Source organism: Spinacia oleracea, chromosome 5, assembly GCF_020520425.1.
Source record: "Spinacia oleracea cultivar Varoflay chromosome 5, BTI_SOV_V1, whole genome shotgun sequence".
NCBI lineage: Eukaryota > Viridiplantae > Streptophyta > Magnoliopsida > Caryophyllales > Amaranthaceae > Spinacia > Spinacia oleracea.
The window spans coordinates 102,565,133-102,572,024 of NC_079491.1; the positions used below are offsets into that span (position 1 = coordinate 102,565,133).

The 6,892-nt window shown below is 37.4% G+C and overlaps 1 long non-coding RNA gene across 3 annotated transcripts; it reads left to right on the forward strand.

Annotated features, from left to right (window-relative positions):
• Positions 1–2,245: 2,245 nt before the first annotated feature.
• Positions 2,246–6,367, forward strand: LOC110802531 (uncharacterized). 3 transcript variants are annotated; one of them, XR_008921064.1, is made up of 7 exons: positions 2,246–2,479; positions 4,365–4,473; positions 4,561–5,159; positions 5,261–5,379; positions 5,936–6,020; positions 6,101–6,174; positions 6,275–6,367. It is a non-coding gene; the product is annotated as an uncharacterized lncRNA (long non-coding RNA). The 3 variants fall into 3 exon arrangements; XR_008921063.1 differs by having other exon boundaries at positions 2,249–2,479; positions 4,636–5,159; XR_008921062.1 differs by lacking the exon at positions 4,365–4,473 and having other exon boundaries at positions 2,254–2,479; positions 4,636–4,808; positions 4,918–5,159.
• The last annotated feature ends 525 nt before the right edge of the window (positions 6,368–6,892 follow it).

The window sequence follows — 6,892 nt, forward strand, 5'->3', positions numbered from 1 at the left end:
CACGGCCTACGAGTGCTTGCAGCCCAAGGGCGCGCTGGGCCTGGCCTTACGCTGGGCCTTGCATGCCTTTAGCTGTTGCTGCTCATGCCTTGCGCGCTGGGCTTGCTGGGCGTGGGCCTGGCTTCGTACTGGGCCTTCGTCTAGCAAGCTCGTCCGATGTTTATTTCGTACGACGCGCTTCCGATTAATTTTCCGATTCTGGAATTCATTTCCGATTCGAACAATATTTAATATTTTCGATTCCGGCAATATCATCGTTTCCGGAGTATTATATTTATATTTCCGATACGATCCATATTTCCGTTTCCGGCAATATCATCGTTTCCGGAGTATTATACCTTTTGACGATTTTCAGCTCCCACTGGAACCGAGATCCGTCGATTCCGAATATCCATAAATGGAGTATTTAATTCCTTTAAATACTTGATCCGTTCACGTACTATTTGTGTGACCCTACGGATTCAGTCAAGAGTAAGCTGTGGATTAATATTATTAATGAGGAAATAATGCCCTTGGTCCAAGTATGCATTTAATGTTAAGTCTAATAAATGCGGTTCAGTATTAATTAACAAGTTAATAATTCAGTGAGATCAAGTGAGCTGAATGCCTAGCTAGAGGCCGCTTCAGTTCAAGTGGAATTAATGATATTAATCCACAGCTTACTCTTGACTGAACCTGTAGGGTCACACAAATAGTACGTCAACGGATCAAGTATTTAATGGAATTAAATACTCCATCTATGGATATTCGGAATCGACGGATCTTGGTTTCAGTGGGAGCTGAGATTGTCAAAGGCAAGAAATGAATACTCCGGAAACCATGATATTGCCGAAAACGGAAATATGGATCATATCGGAAATAGAAATATTATCCAAGTCGTAGATGTTGCCGGAAACGGAAACATGGTACGTATCAGAAAATATTATTGGAAATGGAAATATTGCCGGAATCGAAAATATTCCAGGAAACGGAAATATTGTCAGAATCGGAAATATTATCGAAATCGGACGAGCTACGAAATCTACGAAGTACACGCTTGACTCTCTGGTGGTGTCTAGGCTCCTTTGCTTGTGCAATAGCTCCGTTATTATCACAATACAGAGCTATTGGTCCTTTAATGGAGGGGACTACACCAAGTTCACCTATGACCTTCCTTAGCCAAATAGCTTCCTTTGCTGCTTCATGTGCAGCAATGTACTCCGCTTCAGCTGTAGAATCCGCAATGGTGCTCTGTTCAGCACTTTTCCAGCTTACTGCACCTCCGTTGAGGTACAAGACAAACCCAGACTGTGATCTGAAATCATCTTTGTCGATTTGGAAAATTGCGTCCGTATAGCCTTTAACAATTAATTCATCATCTCCACCATAGACCAGGAAATCATCTTTGTGCCTTTTCAGCTTCTTCAAAATATTCTTGGCAGCAGTCCAATGTGCCTCTCCTGGGTCTCACTGGTATCTGCTAGTAGCACTGAGTGCGTACGCAACATCCGGGCGTGTACATATCATAGCATACATTATTGAAACAATCAATGATGCACATGGAATCCAACTCATTATTCTACGCTCATCCAGTATTTTTGGGCACTGAGTCTTTCTTAGAGTCATTCCATGAGACATGGGTAGGTAGGTAGCCTCGCTTGGAGTCTGCCATATTGAACCTTTCAAGCACCTTATTGATATAAGTGCTTTGACTGAGTCCAATCATCTTTTTGGATATATCTCTGTAAATCTTGATGCCCAGTATGTACTGTGCTTCTCCTAGATCCTTCATCGAAAAACATTTCCCAAGCCAAATCTTGACAGAGTTCAGCAGAGGAATGTCATTTCCGATAAGTAATATGTCGTCGACATATAATCACTACTACAAAATAGGGAATAGAAAACGCCAAATAGAGAACAGTTAAGTTTGCTAAACGTTTTCTAGGAGTATAGAGAACGCATTTTTCTCATAACAGTTGTACGAAGAAAAGAATAGAGAACTGTTACCTTACTTAACCGCCTTGTATTCTTTACCATAACAAAAAAAAGTTAAATTAAAATACTTAGTAAAAATATAAAGTTGTGTCCAAGATAACTGTTTTGTATTCTTTTACGTACAAAACTGTTTTACAATAAAAAAAACTTTAATTTAAAACTTCTTTTTTTAATCGAGTAAAGAGTTAAAGACATTATTTTGCAAATAATTATCCTTGATCGCTTAACAAAATTAAACAATTTATTAAAGAGGAGTATATTTTTACCAAGGCAGGCGGCAATTGAATTCTAAAATTTAGATATTTGCGCCACATCCAAAAAGTGTTCCAAAACCCTTAACATTCTATATTGAAACCATTGTACTCCCGCAAAAACTCCCGAAAAAACACACAGAAGCAGTTCGACACCCACCACCGCCGCTACACATCTGCACCAGCGCTCCATTGCGCTGTTCGCCTTCCGTCTACTTCTGCCCTCCGCTGAGCGCTGGCTTCCCAATTCTGAGGTTAGTGTGGTTAATTTTGTTTTTTCATAATATTAATTCAACTAATAACCTAGGATTATGAATTAAAGAATTCTAGCTTCTTTTGGTCGAATTATAGTCGAATTGCTTAATGAATTTATGTAGAATTGCTTGATGATTTCTTGACGAATTTCTTGATGAATTGGTGTAGAATTGCTTGACGAATTGCTGTATATTTGTTGTCGAATTGTTGTATATTTGTTGTCGAATTGCTTGATGAATGGTTGTAGAATTGATGTCCAATTTTCAAGATAATTACAAGAAAGTCGTGATTTTTCCAGAAATCGTGATTAATAACAAAAAGGGGAAATCGAATGGGGTTTTTTCAGTCACCTGAGCTGACCTTGAGCTTAAATATTCGAGATCGCTCCCGGAAATTCAGGATTCAATTAACAATTCACTAAAAGATGATGGTTGGAGAAGGGAATATGAAAAGCATTGGTGGTATTATTAGTTTGTCTTTTATGTTTAGTTTCATAGATCAACTACTAAAAGCATTTAGTGTCTATTGATTTCTTATTCTCAGTTAGGGGGAGACTTTATCATTATTTGGCGATATGTATCATGATTTGTTGCTATTAGTTAGCCTAGATTATGAGGTAGTATATGTTTGTGAGTGTAAGATATAATGGATTTTATCAAATTGGTTGTGGATAGGTGGTTAAGTTCATATTCTTAAGATTTTCAACACTTATTTTCGTTCTAGCCTTCCGTCTACTTCCGACCTCCGTTGAGCGCTGGCTTCCCAATTCTAAGGTTATAATATTAATTCAACTAATAACCTAGGATTATGAATTAAAGAATTCTAGCTTGTTAATTGCAAAAATAACCTAGGATTATGAATTAAAGAATTCTAGCTTCTTTTGGTCGAATTATAGTCGAATTGCTTGATGAATTTCTGTAGAATTGCTTGATGATTTCTTGACGAATTTCTTGATGAATTGGTGTAGAATTGCTTGACGAATTGCTGTATATTTGTTGTCGAATTGCTTGATGAATGGTTGTAGAATTGCTGTAAGCCTGTGGAGAAAGATGATTTCTCCGCGCTAGTAATAGAAAGGTTAATGGATAGAAATACAGAAACAGGAAACACATATATTTAAATTTGAGTTCACCTCATGAGCTCCTTTGTAATATCTTATAATATGATATAACATTAAAATAAAGATAAATAATGCACCGAAAGGATATACAAACTACACAAAGACATATAGAGTGAATTTAAGAACTGTTGTAATTAGAAAAATAGAGATTCACTGATAAAAGAGACTATCACATCCTATGGTTGGTGGTTACAGGAAACTAAAAACTATAATGGTACTGGATAAAAGTAACAGGTTAGAGCAGCAAATGGTTCAATAGAATTAGTAAATTATTGTTTCTCTTATTCAAATAATTTGTCTATTTGGTTTTCACCATTTATGTTCTTCTGTTTCTGTTTTAGGTCACGCTTAAAATGTTAGACCTATATGTTAAAACTGTACAAAAGCTGTCGTTATGTGACTGGATTGCCAAATGTTACCTCCCTCACCGGCTCACTTGCTGATCATTTTAAGTTAGTGCAAGATTGGTGTCGTAATTTGATTTCAATAGTATAGTCTCATATATTAGTAAGCATTGAACTGTTAGAGGATGTGTCTTTGGTTTTCAGGTTTTATTGGGAAGTTGTTGATTTTTTTTGTCGTTGTCAAAAATCTTATTTTGGATTGATCCACGACGATCCTATTATCTTTCCTTATATCCCTTTTGAATTTTATACTAAACAGAATCAGAAAAGAACCCTAGTTAAGTAATCTGGTCCAACTCTCCAATGAAGGTGCAACTTTTAAGATTGGCGAACTAATTTACATCATTTTTAAACTTCTAGATTCAATGTTGCATGCACATGTAAAACATGATAGTCAGGTCAAAGGAGACCTTGGAGGTGATTCTAGCCCTCATGAGGGCTGCAAGTTCTGCTGACTGTTTCTGCTACTGTGAGTGTCATCTTTCTCATGTTCCCCATGATCTATTACCTTTAAGCCAGAGTCATCTTATCCATCCCCTGCACCCTCTTTCTACAGGCTCAACCTTTGGCTGATCATCGGTTGGTTCTAGTTCGACAGTGATGGTTGATTATTTCACTCTTTCTACTGCAGGTTCCTGTATTCAGATGCTAATGTTCCTTAGAAAGAACTGTCAAGTACTTTCAAGCAACCTGTCCAGACAACACAGAAAATAGAGAAAAGGAAGAGCTTTTGGTTTCACTCAAAGGTGTACGGAAAGAAAACAAGAGCATCTTGACGCTATTAATCTCCACTAGTGCCTTTAGGTCAACAAATCTCACAAATTCACAAATTATATGCCCTTCTTCTCTCATTCTTTCTCTACTTATACTACTGTCTAGTATAATGTTTTAGTGACTATTTGTCTTGTAACAGTAACGGCTCGTAAGCACTCCTTGCCACCTACTGCTCTTGTTGTTTGTTTGTTGTTTGTTGGTGGTCTACCCCTGCTGTCAGCCTTTGGGCCTCTCTTGTGTCGCCTACGATATACAATGGGGTCATAACACTATTGTTGTCATTATCCCAATCGTCGGGTCACTATCACTTATCAGTCATAATAGCTACATTATTCATTTTACAGAGGAAGAAGCAGAAAAAGTCTGCTACAAACCTTAACAGTAAGACATAATGCTAAATTTTGGTTTGTAGTGAATTAAAAGATTTATGTTTCTTGACTACTTGTTATTTAGTTTGACCTTTGATATCTCTGCCAACCCAGAGGAAGAAATTAAAATACTCCAGTCCTTACAGTATAATCTTGGAACCGTCAAGGTTGCAACAAACGACTTTTCTGATGACAATTATCTCAGAGAAGGTAGATTCGGCACAGTTTATAAGGTAAACATACTTTCCTAAAATCTATCAAATAATTGGTTGTGACCAGAAGTTAACTGATAATTTTTTTCTTTTTAAGGGAAAACTACCTGATGGGTAAGGAATTGGTAGATATGAATGATAATATGGAAAGATTCACCAAATGTTAAGCCATTTGATTTGTTTTGACAATTTGATTAGTATCGGCGGGGTTTGGTTTGATTCTGGTGGGGCACAACTTCGGGGACTGGGGGTTAATAAAGAATTTGTGGGACTTTTGGTTTAGACATTTAGTTGGATTTGTAGATATGAATGAAAATGTAGAAAGATTCAAGCAATGTCAAGCCATTTGATTTGTTTTGATAATTTGATTAATAGCAGCCTGGTTTTGTTTGATTCTGGCGGGGGTTGGTTGGACCGTTGGAGCATTATTGGTGAGATATTCAGGTTTAGACGTTTAGTTCAGTAGTGAATTGGTGCCATTTGGATTCAAGTCTCATAAATAGCTGAACGCTGGCGAATAAGATAGCATTTCTGTTAAATGGTTGTATCTGATTATTGTATTTTTGTGTGTACTTAGCACTGTCAAGATGTTTACTGCATCGAGGGAGATTCAAAAAGAAAGGGGCGTTAACCCAACTGACCTTGAGGAGAATCTTGCTCAGGTATATTCTGGAAATTGTATTGCCAACTGAGAATAGATTTGTGGAAAAGCTATGATGCACTTTTTTGTTCTTGTGTGTAGGCAATATTTGACCTTGAGACCAACAATAAGGATATGGGAACTGAATTAAAGGATCTGTTTATCAACTCCGTTGCGTAAGTGATACATAGTTTTTACGTTGATGCCATGCGAATTCAGTTTGCCTTGAGGTTTGAATCAAACCGTTTGATAAGGTTTCCTTTTACCTTTATGCAGTCAGGTTGACATTTCGAACAACAAGAAGGCTTTTGTTGTCCATGTTCCATACTGATTGAGAAAAGCTACAGCAAGGAATTGCGGTGAAGAGGGAAGTGAGAATACAAAAGAAAATGAGTGGGAAGTGGGAAAATGTGGGAATATGAAAAGTCCCACATGGGAAAAACACAAACCATGTTCAATGTTTATATTGGGGGACTTGAGGGAAACATTTGTTTAAGAAAGCATGTGAGTGACATGGGTGGACACACAACACACTAGCTTGGGGTGGGTTTTGTAGTTTTGTGGGCCGGGTTATTATATTTGGTCAAAAGTGGGTTTAATTAATTCTAACGGGCAGAAAGAATTAATCAACCACTAATCCCGTAACTGTCCCATTAAGCCCCACTAAATGTCGTTTTAACTACCTATTAATTACCCAGTAAAATGGTAACCTCCCACTACTCCACTACTTGTCTATATGGCGGTTGCAGCTCTCCTATAAATACCTCCCCTCTGTTTTCCATAAAAACACATTCACAGAAAATGATTCTCTTTATTCTCTCTAAAATAAACTCTTTCTGGGCAAGTATTCTGGTCTCCAATCGGGGCTTGTGAGTGCACACAAACCTTGGTGTC